Source organism: Chiloscyllium plagiosum, unplaced genomic scaffold, assembly GCF_037043375.1.
Source record: "Chiloscyllium plagiosum isolate Xiang-an unplaced genomic scaffold, Cpla_swu_hap1 HiC_scaffold_11, whole genome shotgun sequence".
Taxonomy (NCBI): domain Eukaryota; kingdom Metazoa; phylum Chordata; class Chondrichthyes; order Orectolobiformes; family Hemiscylliidae; genus Chiloscyllium; species Chiloscyllium plagiosum.
In genome coordinates this window covers 2,810,656-2,828,732 of record NW_028270149.1, presented here as the reverse complement: position 1 = coordinate 2,828,732, position 18,077 = coordinate 2,810,656, and the positions used below count along the sequence as shown (strand labels likewise).

The window sequence follows — 18,077 nt, the reverse complement described above, 5'->3', positions numbered from 1 at the left end:
CACAGTCAGTCGCCTGAGGTGGGAATTGAACCCGGGTCTCTGGCGCTGTGAGGCAGCAGTGCTAACCACTGTGCCACCGTGCCGCCGTAATACGTATACTCTAACCCTTCACCACCACCCCCCAACTTTTTTTTTTTAAAAAGGAATAGAAATGTGAACCATGTAGAACGTTAAGATTAGATTAGATTAGATTAGATTAGATTAGATTAGATTACAAATTGGGATTCCAGGCCTGGTCGGCTCCAACCTCCGTTTCGAGTGGTAGGGGTTAGAGTGGTTTAAATGGCCTGATGTGGAATGGTCAGAAATGACTGAAATGAGGCGGTTATCATGACCAGTGAATTAAGTGTAAAAATGAAGTTATCGTTGTGATCTACGAAGAAAATGTGAAGACCAAAGTGAAGGACATATGAAAATGAAGATGAGATGGTCATTGTGACCATGGGCAGAATCTGATAGAGAGATTATGGTCTATAAATGACAATAGGAAAATTGAAGAATTGTAACCTGGTTACTCCCATCAGCGCATACAGGAATAAGAATTGGTCCCACTGGGAGTACAGAGATATTCGAAATGCGTGCGAGTTCGGACCATTCCCTTGGGTGGGCTGTCAGGAGCTGTTTCCTTATCTGGATTGCATTCGACAAATAGGCACCCAACAGACAGTCATCAGTGTGTTCCGAATCCTCAGTCTCTGGGGATGGGGCATTTTGTATCCTCCTGGTTCCCATGTCATTGTCCTGTCATTCCCTCTAGCAGTGATACCCTGAATGTTGGATGTTACCATTTGATGGTCTGGGTCAGTGTGGTTTTCTCTGGTCTGTACTAGTCTTTTAGTATTGTCAGATGTCCATGTTGTGGGTTCGCCATCTGGGTACTAATTTATAATAAGTTGGGGCTGTTTGATTAGTTAAAAACAATGACTGCAGATGCTGGAAACCAGATTCTAGGTTTAGAGTGGTGCTGGAAAAGCACAGCAGATCAGGCAGCATCTGAGAAGCAGGAAAATCGATGTTTCGGGCAAAAGCCCTTCATCAGGAATAGGGGCTGTTTGATTTCCCTGTCTATTGGGGGGTGTCAGAGTTTCATCGTGTCTAAACTGCTGGGAGTGTGTAACATGTCCATGCTGTCAGTTACTAGTGAGTTGTTCCAAGAGTCCTTCATTAAGTCAATTAAATTGTCTGGGGGTCCCTTGGGTGTTGAAGCCTTTTAGTATTGTCACATGTCCATGTGGTACTGATGGGAAAAGTAAAAATTTCCTCAGGGGTGCGGTCTGACTGAGAGAATGTGTCAGGGGGTGCCCTTGGTCTTGTCACTTGCTCTGGGCAGCATCATCCACCCTACATAGACTGAGGTGGTGAGAGTAGCTGTGTTGTGTGCCATGGGGTTTTAATTGGTTTACGTGGGACCAGCCAGTCTTTCCCGTGGCTAATAGAACTTTGTACGCTGAGGGACTCACCTTATCCACCACAGTGTGTGGACCTGAATATTTAGGGGAAAGAAAGGAGAGGTCAGTTGTATATCTGTATCATCGCCTGCTGTCCTATAGGGTATTCGATAGGGTTAACTTTACTGTCAAAGTAAGCCTTGCTCACTTTCCTTTTGGTCCCTAACCTGACAGCTGCTTCTAACTGAGTGGTCTCGATATTCTCGGTGAGCTGCTGCACCACTTTCTTGTTGGGAAGAGCAATGAGGACAGGATCTGGAAGGTCAAGACCAAACAGGTAGTCGACTCCTTTCCTGGGCCTGTCATCAGGGTATGTTGGGGGGGGAGTACACCCTGTAGATCGGGAGATAATGTTGCATACCATCATGAGGATAAACAGAAGTACTGTGTCCTAGGTTTTATTGTGCTACTGCACTGTATTCCTAATAATCACTTTTAGGGTGTGATTCATCCTTTCCATGATCCCACTGGATTGGGGGTGGTGCGCAATGTGGAATTTCTGCTTGATACCAAGCATAGTTGTCATATTCTGCATGACCTGGCTGGTGAAATGGGTTCCCTGATCTGATTCAATAGTGTAAGGTAGACCCCATTTCATAAATACCTGTTGTGTTAAGATCTGTCCAATTGCTTTGGCTGTATTTGTCCTAACTGGAAAAGCGACAACCCATTTTGTGAAAGTGTCTATAATGACTGCACTAAACATAAATCTGTTTCTATATAGTGGAAGGGGACCTGTATAATCAGTCTGTAGATTTGTCCAGGGCTCTTCCACTGGACAGGAATGCCTCCGTTCTCCTTTTTCATGGACCAATGAACAGAGAACATTCCAGCACAGTACAGGCCCTTCAGCCCTCGATGTTGCGGAACCAATCTGAAGCCCATCTAACCTACACTATTCCATTTAAATGCCCTTAAAGGTGGTGAGTCTACTATTGTTGCAGGCAGTGCATTCCACACCCCTACTCCTCTCTGAGTAAAGAAACTACCTTTGACATCTGTCCTATATCTATCACCCCTCAATTTAAAGTGATGTCCCCATATGCTTGCCTTTGCTATCTGAGGAAAAAGGCTCTCACTGTCCAACCAATCTAACCCTCTGATTATCTTTTATGTCTCAATTAAGTCGCTTTTCAACCTTCTTCTCTCTAACGAAAACAGCCTCAAGTCCTTCAGCCTTTCCTCATAAGACCTTCCCTCCATACCAGGCAACACCTTAGTAAATTTTCTCTGCACCCTTTCCAAAGCTTCCACATCCTTCCTGTAACTGTACGCAATACTCCAAATGTGGCCGCACTAAGGTTTTGTACAGCTGCAGCATGATCTCATGGTTCCGAAACTCAATCCCTCTACCAATAAAAGCTAACACACCGTGTGCCTCCTTAACAACCCTATCAACCTGGGTGGCAATTTTCAGGGATCTTTGTACCTGGACACCAAGATCTCTCTGCTCATCTACACTACCAAGAATCTTACCATTAGCCCAGTACTCTGTATTCCTGTTGCTTCTTCTAAAGTGAATCACCTCACACTTTTCCACATTAAACTCCATTTGCCACCTCTCAGCCCAGCTCTGCAGCTTATCTATGTCCCTCTGTAATCTACAGCATCCTTCGGCACCATCCACAACTGTACTGACATTAGTGTCATCCACAAATTTACTAACCCATCCTTCTACGCCCTCATCCAGGTCGTTTATAAAAATGACAAACAACATTGGACCCAAAACAGATCCTTGCAGTACCCCACTAGTAACTGAACTCCAGGATGAACATTTCCCATCAACCACCACCCTCAGTCTTTCAGCTAACCAATTTCTGATCCCAAACGCGAAATCACCCTCAATCCCATGCCTCTATTTTGTGCAATAGCCTACCGTGGGGAACCTTATCAAACGCCTTACTGAAATCCATATACACCATATCAACCCCCTGACCCTCATCCACCTGTTTGGTAACCTCAAAGAACTCAATAAGGTTTGTGAGGCACGATCTACCCTTCACAAAACTGTGTTCACTATCCCTAATCAACTTATTCCTTTCTAGATGATTATAAATCCTATCTCTTATAACCTTTTCCATCACTTTACCCACAACTGAAGTAAGGCTCACTGGTCTATAATTACCAGGGTTGTCTCTACTCCCCTTCTTGAACAAGGGGTCAACATTTGCTATCCTCCAGTCTTCCGGCACTATTCCTGTAGACAATGACGATGTAAAGATCAAAGCCTGCAATCTCCTCCCTGGCTTCCCAGAGAGTCCTACGATAAATCCCATCTGGCCCAGGGAACGTATCTATTTTCACACTTTCCAGAATTGCTAACACCTCCTCCTTATGAACCTCAATCCCATCTCATCTAGTAGCCTGTATCTCCGTATTCTCCTTGACCATGTTGTCTTTTTCCTGTGTGAATACTGACAAAAAGTATTCATTTAGTGCCTCCCCTACCTCCTCTGACTCCACACACAACTCCCCACTACTATCCTTGATTGGGCCTTAATCTTACTCCAGTTATTCTTTTAATCCTGATATAGCTATAGAAAGCCTTAGGTTTTCCTAGATCCTATCCACCAATGACTTCTCATGTCCCCTCCTGGCTCTTCTGAGCTCTCTCTTTCGGTCTTTCCTGACTACCTTGTAACTCTCGATCGCCCTAACTGAGCCTTCACATCTCATTCTAACATAAATCTTCATCTTCCTTTTGGCAAGAGATTCAACTTCCTTAGTAAACCACGGCTCCCTCGCTTGACCACTTCCTCCCTGCCTGACCGGTACATAGTTATCAAGGACCCACAGTAGGTGGTCCTTGAATAAGCTCCACATTTCAATTGTGCCCATCCGCTGCAGTTTCCTTCCCCATCCTTTGCATCCTAAATCTTGCCTAATCGCATCGTAATTGCCTTTCCCCCAACTATAGCTCTTGCCCCACAGTATATACCTATCCCTTTCCATCGCTAAAGTAAACATAACCAAATTGTGGTCATTACCACCAAAGTACTCACCTACGTCCAAATCTAACACCTGGCTGGGTTCATTACCCAGTACCAAATCCAATGTGGCCTCACCCCTTGTTGGCCTGTCAACATTCTGTATCAGGAAATCCTTCTGCACACATTGGATAAAAACTGACCCATCTAAAGTACAAGAACTAGAGTATTCCCAATCAATATTTGGAAAGTTAAAGTTCCCCATAACAACTCCCCTGTCACTCTCGCTCCTATTGAGGATCATCTTTGCTATCCTTTCCTCTACATCTCTGGAACTGTTTTGAGATCTATAGAAAACTTTCAACAGGGTAACCTCTTCTTTCCTGTTTCTAATCTCAGCCCAAACTACCTCAGTAGATGAGTCTTCAAATATCCTTTCTGCAACCGTAATACAGTCCTTGACTAACAATGCCACACCTCCTCCTCCTTTTACCATTTTTTTCTGTTCTTACTGAAACATCTAAATCCGAGAACCTGTAACAACCATTCCTGTCCCTGCTCTATCCATGTCTCTGAAATGGCTACAACATCTAAGTCCCAGGTACCAACCCATGCTGCAAGTTCATCCACCTTATTTCTGGATGCTCTTGGTTTGAAGTAGACACACTTCAAATCAACTTCCTGCCTGTTGGTGCCTTCTCATGAACTTGAAATCTTAGTTCTGATTTCACCACTCTCATCCTCTCGTACATTCGAACTACAATTTCGGTTCCCATCCCCCTGCTGAATTAGTTTAAACCCACCCAAAGAGCATTAGCAAATTTTCCCCCATTATGTTGGTACCCCTCTGGTTCAGGTGAAGACCATCCTGTTTGTGGAGATCCCACATACCCCAGAAAGAGCCCCAATTATCCAGGAATCCAAAACCCACCCTCCTGCACCATCCCTGTAGCCACATGTTCAACTCCTCTCTCTTCCAATTCCTCACCTTGCTAGCATGTGGCACGGGCAACAAACCAGAAATGTCAACTCTGTTCTAGCTCTAAGTTTCCACTCTTGTTCCTTGAATTTCTGCCTTAAATCCCTATCTCTCATCCTATCTATGTCGTTGGTGCTGATGTGGACCATGGTTTGGGGTTGCTCCCCCTTCCCCTCAAGGATTCTGAAAACACGATCAGAGACATCACAAACCCTTTCCACTGTACCTGTCTGGATTATTCTGGGCGCAGACCAGACAGTTCCCTACATTGCATGCTGTATTCTGATGTAACTTGGGCCACCAACACAGTTCTTTCAATTGTTTGGTAATGGCCTTTATTCCCTGGTGCCCATGCCCATCATGGTACTGGTATATGATTTGATTCCCGTCTTGTTTTGGAACTACATAGACTCGTGCTTTTAGAACTAATCTGTATCATACTTCTAGAGTATCTCTCCATTTGGCATATGCCTCTGGATAGACTCCTCCCACAATCTGTTTTAAGGAATTATCGCGCTTGTCTAACATCCTCTGTTTGTTTGGCTTACAGTGACTGCATTTACCTGCTCACTGACAGGTGGCTATCTCCTACCTGACCACCTCTCTTAGCTAACTGCAGTTACCTTCTGGGGATGTTTTGTGGTGGCTTCTAACATTTAATTATGACGTATTTCCATCCACCTGTGGCCTACAGTATGTATTTTAATAAGGGGGGGTGGTGGGGGGGGGCGGCTGGTTTCCCATTGGCAGAAATAAAACCTTTAACTTCCCATAATAGGAAAGATTTAGTGAGGCTGTTGCCCACATACAGGCAATCAGAGTGTATATTCACGGGTGAAAGGTACAGATCGTGGTGGCCCTCCACAGGGTCGAGCTGCTCGTTCTGCAGCATGGCCATTTTAGATTGCTGGGTCATTTTAGTGGCTAGTGGCTAGTTCAATTAGTGGCTGTCCTTGAGTGTCGGTCATGTATATCCCACAGCCAATGATCTGACTGCCATCCTCTACAGTGGAGGATCCATCTCCATAGGGTGTCTGCTTGCCTACCTTTTTTTTTCATTCCTAATCGTTTCTCATGGTGTAAATGTACAAGTGGATTGTTTTAAGCAATGATTTGGCAGTCATGTGGGTCTCCTCCATAATTTAGGTTACAGCTAGGAAGGTGAGCACCTTGGTACGTCTGACCGTGATGTCCCGACCTTGAAGCAACAGAGTCCACTGTGCAGCTCAAATCTGGCTCACTGTGTGGACATTGATTTGCCCGTCCAGCAGGAACTGGGGGGGGGTGCTCAGTCAGTATGGTCAGTGATGCAGCTGAACCAATTAAACCAATGATGCAGCTGAAATAGTGGTCTGCCCAAAAGACTGTGACGAGGAGTCATTTGCACATGGAAAACCCTTACTGTGCCAATCTTCTAGGAGAACAGCAGCTATCGTCTGGTCTGTGGCTGCAATTTTAGGGTGTATGGTAAGTCAGGGTTGGGAAGTAGTATGGTGGGTGCTGTTGCAAGGGTGTGTTTTACATCAATTACTGCCTCTGTATGCTGGCATGTCGAATCCCGGGCAGCGTTCTTTCAGCAGTTCTCAGAGGGGCTCTTTGGTAGTGAACCCATTGATGTGGCTCCGGCAGTATCCCACTAGACCCTGGAAAGATCAGAGTGCATTCTCTGGAGTGGGAATTGCGCTATGGAATCTATTCATTTGTGGTCTATCTCTCTTTTCCCATGGGTGACTATCATTCCCAAGTATGTAATCCTAGGCTGGAGAATTTCCACATTCTTTGGATTTATTTTACATCCTAGTGTGTATAACAGGGAAGGGCTGTTGATGTCAAATGCATGGACTTTAGTAAGGCATTTGATAAGGTTCCCCATGGTAGGCTGATGGAGAAAGTGAAGCCACATGGGGTCCAGGGTGTTCTAGTTAGATGGATAGAGAACTGGTTGGGCAGCAGGAGACAGTAGCAGTGGAAGGGAGTTTCTCAAAATGCAGAACTGTGACCAGTGGTGTTCCACAGGGATCCATGCTGGGACCACTGTTGTTTGTGATAAACATAAATGATCTGGAGGAAGGTATCGGTTGCCTGATTAGCAAGTTTGCAGATGACACTAAGATTGGTGGAGTAGTAGATAATGAAGGGGGCTGTCAGAGAATACAGCAGAATATAGATAGATTGGAGAGTTGGGGAGAAAGTGAGGACTGCAGATGCTGGAGATCAGAGCTGAAAATGTGTTGCTGGAAAAGCGCAGCAGGTCAGGCAGCATCCAAGGAACAGGAGAATCGACGTTTCGGGCATAAGCCCTTCTTCAGGAGAAGGGCTTATGCCCGAAACGTCGATTCTCCTGTTCCTTGCATGCTGCACTTTTCCAGCAACATATTTTCAGATTGGAGAGTTGGGCAGAGAAATGGCAGATGGAGTTTAATCTAGCAAAGGTGATGCATTTTGGAAGATCCAATTCAAGAGCAAACTGTACAGTAAATGGAAAAGCCCTGGGGAAAATTGACATGCAGAGAGATCTAGTTGTTCAGGTCCATTGTTCCCTGAGGGTGGCAACGCAGGTCAATCGAGTGGTCAATAGAATGCTTTCCTTCATCAGACACGGTATTGAATACAAGAGTTGGCAGGTCATGTTACAGTTGTATAAGACTTTGGTTCGTCCATATTTGGAATACTGCGTACAGTTCTGCTCACCACATTACTAAAAGGATGTGAATGCTTTGGAGAGTGTGCATCAGGATGCTGCCTGGTATGGAGGGTGCTAGCTATGAAGAGAGGTTGAGTAGATTAGGATTATTTTCATTAGAAAGATTGAGGTTGAGGGGGTCCTGACTGAGGTCTACAAAATCATGAGAGGTATATACAGGGTTGATAGCAAGAAGCTTTTCCCAGAGTGGGGGATTCAATTACTAAGAGTCACAAGTTCAAAGTGAGAGGGGAAAGTTCTTTACTCAGAGGGTGGTGGGTGCCTGGAATGCATTGCCAGTGGAGGTGGTAGAGGCAGGCATAATAGTGTCATTTAAGATATATCTAGACAGACACATAAATGGGCAAGGTGCAGAGGAATACAGACCCTTAGAAAATATGAGGCAGGTTTAGATAGAGGATCTGGATTGGTGCAGGCTTGGAGGGCCGAAGGGCCTGTTCCTTTGCAGTAATTTTCTTTGTTCTTTGAGTAATTTATCTAGGAACTAAATGAGCACCTCCTTTATTTCAGTTTGTAGGAGTAGGTCATCTGCATACTAGATTAGGCAGAAGTGAGGACTGCAGATGCTGGAAACCAGAGTCTAGATTAGACTGGTGCTGGATAAGAACAGCAGATGAGGCAGCATCCGAGGAACAAGAAAATCTATGTTTCGGACAAAAGCCCTTCAGCAGGAATGGAGGCAGGAAGCCTCCACGGTGGAGAGATAAATAGGGAGGGGGGTGGGACTGGGGAGAAGGTAGTAAAAAGTACAATAGGTGAATGGGGCTGGGGATGGAAGTGATAGGTCAGAGGGGACGGTGGAGCGGATAGGTGGGAAGGGAGATTGGCAGGTAGGACAGGTCATGAGGACAGTGCTGAGCTGACAGGTTGGAACGAGGGTAAGGTGGGGGGAGGGGAAATGAGGAAACTGGTGAAGTCCACATTGATGCCCTGGGGTTAAAGTGTTCCGAGGCAGAAGATAAGGTATTCTTCCTCCAGGCGCAGGTGGTGAGGGAGCCTTCCACATCCATCAAAGTTTCACCTGCACACCCACTAATCATTTATTGTATCTGTTGTTCCCGATGCAGTCTCCTCTACATTGGGGAGACTGGACGGCTCCTTGTAGAGTGCTTTAGGGAACATCTCCGGGACACCCGCACCAATCAACTCCACCGCCCTGTGGCCCAACATTTCAACTCCCCCCTCCCACTCTGCCGAGGACATGGAGGTCCTGGACCGCCTCCCTCACCACCCGGCGCCTGGAGGAAGAACGCCTCATCTTCCGCCTCTGAACACTTCAACCCCAGGGCAGCAATGTGGACTTCAACAGTTTCCTCATTTCCTCTCCCCCCACCTTACTCCAGTTCCAACCTGCCAGCTCAGCCACTGCCCTCATAACCTGTCCTACCTGCCAATCTCCCTTCCCACCTATCCACTCCACCCTCCTCTCCGACCTATCACCTCCATCCCCACCCCCATTCACCTATTGTACTCTTTGCTACCTTCTCCCCAGCCGTAGCCGCCCCCACCCCCCAGCCTATTTATCTCTCCACCCTGGAGGCTTCCTGCCTCCATTCCTGATGAAGGGCTTTTGCCCAAAACATCGATTTTCCTGCTCCTCGGATGCTGCCTGACCTGCTGTGCTTATCCAGCATGACTCTAATCTAAATACTAGATTAGGCAGTCAGAGCCAGGAAAACCTTTCCAGACCCTTGGCTAACTATCTCTGAAAAATCAAAGCTGGAACTTTGGGGGTAGACAAGTCCATGCCTACTGTTATTTCTGGAAGGCAAGCATGAATTTGTACTGGCAGGGTATTAGCAGGTTTTGAGAAGATTTGTAGCTCAGGTTGAGCTTCCGGATGTAGGTTTGCTCACTGAGCTGGAAGGTTCATTTGCAGACGTTTCATCGCTCTACTAGGTAACCTCTTCAGTGGGCCTCCAGACGAAGCACTGCTGCTGATTCCTGCTTTCTTTGGGTTGGTGATGTCATCACCTGTGGAAATGACATCACCACAGGATAGTCAACATGGCTTTGTGCGTGAGAGATCATGTCTCACAAACTTGATTACTTCTTGTCACTTTATATAAATAATTTGGATGTGAACGAACATAGGAAGTATTGTTAGTAAGTTTGCAGATGGTGAAGGTTACCTCAGAGTACAGATGGGCCAGTGGGCCAAGGAGTGGCAGATGGTGTTTAATTTAGATAAGTGTGAAGTTCCACATTTTGGAAAGACAAATCAGGGCAGGACTTATACACTTAATGGTAAGGTCCCTCTGTTCCACTATACTCCTTACGGCCCTAACATTCACCATGAAACTCCTACCTTGATTTGACTTTACAAAATGCAAGACCTCACACTTATTTATATACTTTGCATCTGTCTTCACAAAAGAAACATAAAATCTCCCAGAAATCCAAGGTGACCAAGGGATTTGTGAAATGGAAGAACTAAAAGTGGTATACTGAAAGGAAGTTGGATTGAAGGTTCATCCCAGAGTGTTGAAGGAAGTAGTAATTGCATTAGCCAATGCATTGAAGATTATCTTTCATAATTCTACATTTTCTGGAAACATGTCTGACGCGAAGGGTTGCAAATGAGATCCCATTATTTCAGAAAAGGGAATGAAGAGTTTATTTGAAGTCAGTAGTAGGTAGTATATTAGAATCAATTATAAAGGAGGCATCAAATGAACATTTAAAAAAGTAATGGTAAAATTGGACAGAATCAACACAGATTTACAAAAGGTAAGACATGTTTGATTAACTGTCTTATTAAACAAAGGAAACTTACAAACTTTTTACAGGGTGTGGCATGGTGGATGGAGATGTGATGCTCTCCATGACTGGTCACTCTGTCACCTGCCTGGTTACCAAGTAACATAATCTCAGGAGAAGGTGTAGGCCATTTATGGCTGCGATGAGAAGAATCTTTGGAATTTTCCACCTGAGAGGGCTGTGGAAGTTTAATCATGAGCATGTTGAGGATTGATGACTGATGAGATTGATGGATTTCTGCTCATAAAATACCATCTGTATACCTGGATCCTGACCCTCACTAGCATGCCCCACCCCCACCTGACCTCTGCCTTGTAAACATCAAGATGGATGTTAAATGGAAGTCAATAGAAATGTCTTGGAACAGACCTTCAGCATCCATTGCACCTCTTCAGTGTTCCCTGGAGTGTATCTCAGTTCGTAGCAGTACTCTGCAATCTCCATCACCTCACAACCATCAGGCTGCCGCCAGTACCACCAGATATCTAGAAGCCAGTTCAAAGGAGGAGTCTGTATTTTGTTTTATATTTAACCTTATTTCCTCATAGGTAGCTCCCACCTACATCAAACACCCTACTTAACTCTTCCATTCATTCATATTATAGAGGAGTTAAAGGATACAAAGAAAATGCTAAACAATTTTATAGTCCAGTTGGTCTGACTTTAGTGGTAGGCAAATTGTTAGAATCAATCCTGAAATATCGGATAAGTTGTCACTTTAGGCATGGAATAGTCAGGGATAGTCAGCATGGCTTTGTTCAGGAAAGGTCATGCATTACTATGGTAATTTGATTGAGTTCTTTGAGCAAGTGATAAAGAGGGTCAATGAGGGTAGTGCAGTGGATGTTGATTACATGGAATTTAAAAAGGCATTTGACAAAATCCCACATGGCAGACTGGTCAAAAATGTAAAAGCCCATGGGATACAGGGCAATGTATTGAATTGGATTCAAAGTTGGCTTAGAACCAGGAAACAAAGAATACAAAAAGTTTCCAAGTGATATTTCCAACTGTTTCAAGTGGTGCTCTGTAGGGCTCTGTGTTGGGATCCCTGCTGTTTGTTTTATTTATTAATTATTTGGACTTGAATGTGAGGATCCCATTGTGAAATTTGCAGATGACATCCAGACTGGTCACTTAATGGTTAATGTAGAGGATAGCTCCAAAATGATATAGATGGGTTCATGGAGTGGGCCGGGAAGTGGCAGATCAAGTTCAACTTTGATAAGTGTGAAGTAATGCATATAGGGAAGTCAAACATTAAAAGCGAATAAACAAACAATAAATGGGAGATAAACTGAGAATGATAGATGAAGTGAGAGACCTTGGCATGCAAGTGTACAGATCCCTGAAGGTAGCAGTACAGGTGGGTAAGATTTTGAAGAAGGTCCTCATGATCTGTTCTACCTGTCAATCTTCCTTCCCACCTATCCGCACCACCCTCCTCTCTGACCTATCATCTTCACCCCCACCTCCATCCACCTGTTGCACTCTCAGCTACCTTCCCTCCCACCCCAGCCCCCTCCCAATTATCTCCACCCCCGAGGCTCCCAACCTCATTCCTGATGAAGGGCATTTGCCTGAAACACTGATTTTCCTGCTCCTCAGATGCTGCCTGACCTGCTGTGCTTTTCCAGCACCACTCTAATCTAGACTCTAATCTCCAGCATCTGCAGCCCTCACTTTCACCAAAGCTTTAAAGAAGTCATGGAATACTCTCCTTTACTCGCAGAGATATAGAATACAAAAGTAAGGATATAATAATGATAAACTGTATAAGACTCTCATGAGGCCACTACTGGAGTATTCTGGTCACCACATTTCAGGTAGGACATAATCTCTCTGCAGAGAGTACTGAGAAGATTTACTAGAATGTTGCCAGGGATCGAGAAGTGTAGTTAACAGTAGAAATTGGAGATGTTGGAGATTTGTTTCCTTGGAGCAGACAAGGCTGAGGGGTCACATGATTGAGGTAGAAATAGAGTAGACAGGAGAAGTCTGTTCCTGTTGGCAGTGATTTAATTAAACTGGGGGTTATATATTCAAGCTAAGTGACAGAAGGATTAAAGGGAACATGTGTCCTCGTCATACAGCATGGAAACAGACCGTTTGGTCCAACCAGTCCATGCTGACCATAATCCAAAACTAAACTAGTCCCAAATGACTGTGCTTGGCCTACATCTCTCCAACATTTCTTATTCATGTACTTGAATAAGTCTTGAAAGGATACTGGAGCGAGAAGAGGAGTATTCAGTTGTTGTGGTCCACATTGGGACTGACAACATAAGCTTGGGTGGAGCACCTGTTTAGGGATTATCAAGCACTAGGAACAAAATTAAGGAACAGGTCCTCAAGGGTCATAATCTCCGGATTACTGCCTGAACCACGTGCAAATTGGCTGAGGGATAGGAAAGTTAGGGAAGTAAACATGTGGCTAAGGGAATGGTGTGGGAAAGTAGGGTTCCATTTCATGGAGAATTGGCATCAGTTTTGGAACAGGAAGGAGGTGTACCGTTGGGACCGTCTCCACCTGAAGTGATCTGGTACCAGCGTTCAAGCGAAAAGGATAAATAGGGTGGTCAGTAGGACATTAAACTATAAAGAGTCGGGGAGAAGAGAAAGGGAAAATGACAGGAAGTATGATGGTAAGCAGGTTAGCATGTGTGCAGGAGGGTTTAAATACAAGGCAGACTAGGAAAGAAGTAAAAAGGAAGGAGATATTATCAGAGATGTTGGAAATCATGAGGGTATGAAAACCAGCATAAAGGCACTTTACGTGAATGCTCATAGCATTTGTAACAAGATCAATGAGCTAACGGCACAAATCATCACAAATGAACATGATTTAGTAGCCATTTTGGAGACATGGTTACAGGATGGTCACATGGGAGTTAAATATCCAGGGGTACCAGACTATTTGGAAGGACAGATACGAAGGCAAGGGAGATGGTGTAGCTCTGATATTCAAGGACAGCATCAGGGTGGTGCTGAAAGATAATATAGGTTCTACAGAGGATAAGGTTGAATCCATTTGAGTGGAAATGAGAAATTCTAAGAAGAAAACATCACTGTCTATAGGCATGGGGTGGAGAGTAGGCAGTGGTTGTCCTGGTCAGGTCCAAATTATGATGGTCTATAGGCCAACAAATAATAACGTCACACAGGGGTACGTAACAAACAAAGGAATAACTCATGCCTGCAAAAATGGTATGGCAATTCTCGTGGGGGATTTTAATCTCCATGTCAATTTGGTCAAACCAGCTCAGTCAGGGTAGCCTTGAGGACGAGTACGTTGAGTACATCTTGAACAGTATGTAATGAAACCAATGAGGGAGCAAGCTATCCTAGGTCTGGTCTTGTGTAATGACACAAGAATAATTAATGACCTCATAGTTAAGGATCCTCTTGGAAGACATCATCACACTATTGTTCAATTTATATTAGATTCCCTACAATGTGGAAACAGGTCTTTTGGCCCAACCAGTCCACACCGACCCCTCAGAAGAGTAACCCACCCAGACCCATTTCCCTCTGACTAATGCACCCAACACTATGGGCAATTGAGCATGGCCAATTCACCTGACCTCCACATCTTTTGGACTATGGGAGGAAACCAGAGCACCTGGAGGAAACCCACGCAGACACAGGGAGAATGTACAAACTCCACACACAGTCACCCGAGGTTGGAATCGAACCTGGGATCCTGGTGCTATGAGGCAGCAGTGCTAACCACTGAGTCACCCCCGTAGATTACTTACAGTATGGAAACAGGCCATTTGGCCCAACAAGCCCACACTGACCCTCCAAAGAGTAACCCACCCAGATCCATTCCCCTACCCTATATTTAACCTTGATTAATGCACCTAACACTGACAATTTAGCATGGCCAACTGACCTGACAAATGTTTGGACTGTGGGAGGAATGGGGGTACCCAGAGGAAACCCACACAGACACTGGAAGAATGTGCAAACATAGTCACCTGAGGCGGGGATTGAACCCGGGTCCCTGGTGCTGTGAGGCAGCACTGCTAACTACTGAGCTACCGTACTACTCATATACAGATGGAGAGTGTGAAGATAAAATCCAGTTCCAGGGTCCTGTGCTAAAACAAGGAACAAGGAATGAGTGAGGACTGGGGTAAAGTAAACTGGAAACAAAGACTTTATGGTGGGACAATTGAGAGCAGTGGAGGACTTGCAAAGCAATTTTTCAAAATGGTCAGCAAAAGCATATTCCAGTGAAAAGGAAAGTGTGTAAGAAAAGGGGTAAACTGCCAAGAGTGTCTAAGGAAATAAGGGAGGCTATCAAATTGAAAGAGAAGGCATACAAAGTGGCTAAGATCAGTGGGAAACTAGATGATTGGGAAAGTTTTAAAGGTCAACAGAAAGCCATAAAAAGAACTATAAAGAAAAGTAAGATAACATGAGAAAAAACTCAAAATATAAAGACAGATACAAAAGGTTTCCATAAATATATAAAATGAAAGAGTGGCTCAAGTAAACATTGGTCCTTTAGAGGATGAGAAGGGCATTTAGTCATGGGATATTTTGTGTCAGGCCTCAGTGGAGGACACAAATAACATGGAGAGAGTGAGGAGTGCAGATGCTGGAGATCAGAATCAAGAGTGTGGTGCTGGAAAAGCACAGCAGGTCAGACAGAATTTGAGGAGCAGGAAAATTGACTTTTCAGGCACAAGCCCTTCATCAGGAATGAGACTTTTGGGCCAAAGAGGCTGAGAAATAAATGGGAGGGGCAGTGGGGTTGCAGGGGGTAGGTCTGAGTGTGTGATAGTTAGATGAAGGGGAGGGTGAAAGTGATAGATCAGAGAGGAGGATGGAGCGGATAGGTGGGAAGGAAGATGGACAGGTCAAAAGGGTGGTACCAAGTTGGAAGGTTGGATGTGGGATAAGGTGGGGGGAGGGGAAATGAGGAAACTGGTGAAATTCACATAGATCCCATGTGGTTGGAGGGTCCCAAGGAGGAGTATGAAGTGTTCTTCCTCCAGGCGGTGGGTGGTAAGGGTTTGGCGATGGAGGACGCCCAGGACCTGCAAGTGTTTGGGGGAATGGGAGGGGAAGTTAGTGTTCAACCGTGGGGCGGTGGGGTTGGTTCATGTGTGTCCCCCTGAGATGTTCTCTGAAGCATTCTACAAGTAGCCGTCCTGTCTCCTCAATATAGAGGAGACCGCATCAAGAACAACAGATACAGTAAATGACGTATGTGGAAGTGCAGGTAAATCTCTAATGGATGTGGAAGGCTCCTTTGGGGTCTTGGATGGAGGTGAGGGGGGAGGTGTGGGCGCAGATTTGCAATTCCTGTGGTGGCAGGAGAAGGTGCTGGGATGGGAGGGTGGGTTGGTGCAGATCATGGATCTGACAGGTAGTCACTGAGGGAAAGGTCTTTATGGAACGCAGGTAGGGGTGGCGAGGGAAATATATCACTGGTGGTGAGATCTGTTTGTACACGGTGGAAATGGCAGAGGATGATGCGATGTATTCGGAAGTTAGTGGGATGGAAGGAGAGGACCGGGGGGGGTTCTGACCTTGTTGCGGTTAGAGGGGTGGGGTTTGAGGGCAGAGGTGCGGGAAGTGGATGAGACACACTGGAGGGCATCATCGACCACATGGGAGGGGAAATTGCAGTCTTCTGGAGGCCATCTGGTATGTTCTGCGGTTGAATTGGTCCTTCTGGAATCAAATGTGGCAGAGGCGGAGGAAATGGGAATAAGGGATAGTGTTTTTATAGGAGGCAGGGTGGGAGGAGGTATAATCCAGGTAGTTGTCGGAGTCGGTGGGTATGTAGAAGATGTCAGAGTTGAACCGGTCACTATTGATGGAGATGAAGAGGTCCAGGAAGGGGAGGGTAGTGTCTGAGATAGTCCAGGTGACCTTAGGTTAGGGTGGAACATGTTGATGAATTGTTGTACCTCCTTGTGGGAGCACGAGGTAGTGCCCATACAGTCATCAATGTAGTGGGGAATGGTGCCGGTGTAATTGCGGAAGATGGACTGTTCCACGTAATTGACAAAGACAAGCATAGCTGGGGCCCATTCAGGTGCCGATGGCTACCCATTTGGTCTGGACAAAGTGAGAGGATTCAAAGGAGACTGACTTAATATGGTCTCCTACTTCAAAGGCTGCAATTTCCCCTCCACATGGTCGATGCCCTCCAGTGCATCTCATCCACTTCCCGCACCTCTGCCCTCAAACCCCACCCCTCCAACCGCAACAAGGACAGAACCCCCCCCCCCCCCACCCGAGTCCTCACCTTCCACCCCACCAACCTCCGGATACATCACACCATCCTCCGCCATTTCTGCCACCAATAACAGACCCCACCACCAGAGATATACTTCCCTCTCCACACTTATCTGTGTTCATAAAGACCATTCCCTCTGCAACTCTCTTGTCAGGTCCACACCCCCCACCAATCCACACTCCCCTCCTGGCACCTTTCCCTGCCACCGCAAAATTTGCAAAACCTGCACCCACACCTTCCCCCTCACCTCCATCCAAGGCCCAAAGGAGCCTTCCACATTCATTAGAGATTGACCTGCACTTCCACACATGTCATTTACTGTATCCGTTGCACCCGATGCAGTCTCCTCTACACTGGGGAGACAGGACGCCTACTTGTGGAATGCTTCAGAGAACATCTCCGAGACGCACACACAAAGCAACCCCACCACCCTGTGGTCGAACACATTAACTCCCCCAAGGTCCTGGAGGTCGTGGGCCTCCTCCATTGCCAAACCCTTACCACCTGCTGCCTGGAGAAAGAACACCTCCTCTTCTGACTTGGTACCCTCCAACCACATGGGATCAACGTGGATTTCACCAGTTTCCTCATTTCCCCAGCCCCCAGATATGCAACCTTCCAACTTGGCACCACCCTCTTGACCTGTCCATCTTCTTTCCCATCTATCCGCTCCACACTCCTCTCTGACCTATCACCTTCATGCCCACCTCCATTTACCTATCAAGCTCTCCGCTACGTACCCATCCTAGCCCCAAGCCGCATCACCCTCCCATTTATCTCTCAGCCTTGGCGCACAAACCTCATTCCTGATGAAGGGCTTGTGCCCAAAACATACTCCTACTCCTCAGACGCTGCCTGACTGGCTGTGCTTTTCCAGCACCACACTCTTGACACGTAAAACAGGTCAATAATTGACAGAGACGAAGGTAGGTGAGGACCTAGAAACAATTATTATTATGGAAGAGGTAGTATTGGGCAAGCTAATAGATCTAAGGATAGA

At 45.8% G+C, this 18,077-nt stretch overlaps 1 protein-coding gene across 1 annotated transcript in view; it reads right to left on the bottom strand.

The window, feature by feature from the left end:
* The window catches only part of LOC148148735 (uncharacterized), a 32,506-nt gene that overhangs the window by 4,221 nt on the left and 10,208 nt on the right, over positions 1-18,077 (bottom strand). Inside the window, exon 2 of the mRNA XM_087991844.1 lies at positions 11,188-11,303. The gene's annotated coding sequence lies outside the window, so the exon portion shown is untranslated. The remainder of the gene's footprint in view (positions 1-11,187; positions 11,304-18,077) is intronic.